This window comes from Eschscholzia californica, unplaced genomic scaffold, assembly GCF_041429995.1.
Source record: "Eschscholzia californica isolate CP2 unplaced genomic scaffold, dmEscCali1.0.p SCAF_6, whole genome shotgun sequence".
NCBI lineage: Eukaryota > Viridiplantae > Streptophyta > Magnoliopsida > Ranunculales > Papaveraceae > Eschscholzia > Eschscholzia californica.
In genome coordinates, this window is record NW_028238483.1 from 15406026 (window position 1) to 15407632 (window position 1607).

The 1607-nt window shown below is 40.6% G+C and overlaps 1 pseudogene; it reads right to left on the reverse strand.

Annotated features, from left to right (window-relative positions):
* Positions 1-429: 429 nt before the first annotated feature.
* Positions 430-813, reverse strand: LOC147531947 (secreted RxLR effector protein 161 pseudogene; annotated as a pseudogene).
* Between the last annotated feature and the right edge of the window lie 794 nt (positions 814-1607).

Consider the following 1607-nt stretch of genomic DNA (forward strand, 5'->3'; position numbering starts at 1 on the left):
TATCAGTGGACTGTCTCTTAAATACTTAACCTGATTTAAGTGACAAAATAAAACTCATTTTATTTTATATATCGAATGTAACTAATTAGATACATAAACTCCTTTTATGAATCTCAATTACATTTGTTGTCATTCCCCAATGCGCTTTATACCAATGCCCCTCATGTGTGAGTTGTGTTTAGGCTGAGGTAACGGTTTAGTAAACAGATCGGCTACATTGTCATCCGTATGGACTTTGCAAATGACCACATCTTTTCTTTCTGTGATTTCCCTAATCACATGGTACTTCTTTTGGATATGTTTGGAGTTCTGGTGTGCTCTAGGTTCCTTGGCTTGGGCGATTGCTCTATTGTTGTCACAATAAAGAGATATTCCTTCCTCTATGCCAGGGACGACACGAAGTTCTATTATGAACTTCTTGATCCAAACTCATTCGTTTGCTGCTTCCGAAGCTTCTAGGTATTCTGCTTCAGTGGTAGAGTCTACGACAATAATTTGTTTGGAACTCTTCCAACTTACTGCTCCTCCGTTCAGACAACAGACGTAACTAGACTGTGATGTGAAATAGTCTTTATCCGTCTGAAAGCTTGCATCCACTTGGCCTACAACCATGAGTGTCTCTTCCCCGCTGTATTCTGAGAAGTGATCCTCAACCCTTTTCAGGTACTCTAGAATATTCTTAGTAGCGGTCCAGTCTCCTGGATTCGATTGGTAACGACTACACATGCTTAAGGCATATAAGACGTTTGGGTGAGTGCAGATCATGGCATACATGATTGATCCTATTGTCGAAGCATAAGGAACATCTACCATGTATTTTTAGCTCATCAGGTTTCAAAGAACACTGACTCTTGCTAAGCGTGATGCAATGTGACATGGGAAGGAATCCTCTTTTAGAGTTTTCCATACTGAACCGATGTAGAATCTTATCTATATAAGTTTCTTGACTGAGTCCAATCATCTTCCTTGATGTATCTCTATTGATCTTGATTCATAATATGTATTCTGCCTCCCCTAGATCCTTCATTGAGAAACATTTCTGAAGCCAGTGCTTGACTGATTTTAACATCTGAATGTTGTATCCAATGATTAATATGTCATCGACATAAAGGACCAAGAAAACTAGGTTGCTCCCACTAACCTTCTTGTAAACACAAGATTCTTCTATATTCTTGAGGAAACCAAATTCTTTGATTGCCTCGTCTGCATAACCAAGTATGAGTCCTAATAGATTACTAGTCACTATGCCTTTATGAAAAAGAGTGACTTTGTCAACTAGACCTAAGCGACAATGCTAAAGTTAACGAGTTTGATTCTTTTGATTTTAGATGCGTAGACCTCTGCCATAGGTCTACCCGCATTGTCCTAGGATAAAAGATGGCCCCCTGCTTTGGCAGACCCACCATTCCATGATTGAGGGCTCAACGGGTGTCTTAGTCTTGGTTAGGGGTGTACTCGAGTCGAGCCGAGCCGAGTAGTAAGATGTTCAAGCTCAGTTCGTGTATTTGACTGTCGAGCTCGAGCTCGAGCTCGTTCGAGTAATTGTCCACTTGTTCAAGCTCGGTTCGTATAAGTTTGAACAAGCTCGAGCTCGAACTCGCATTGTT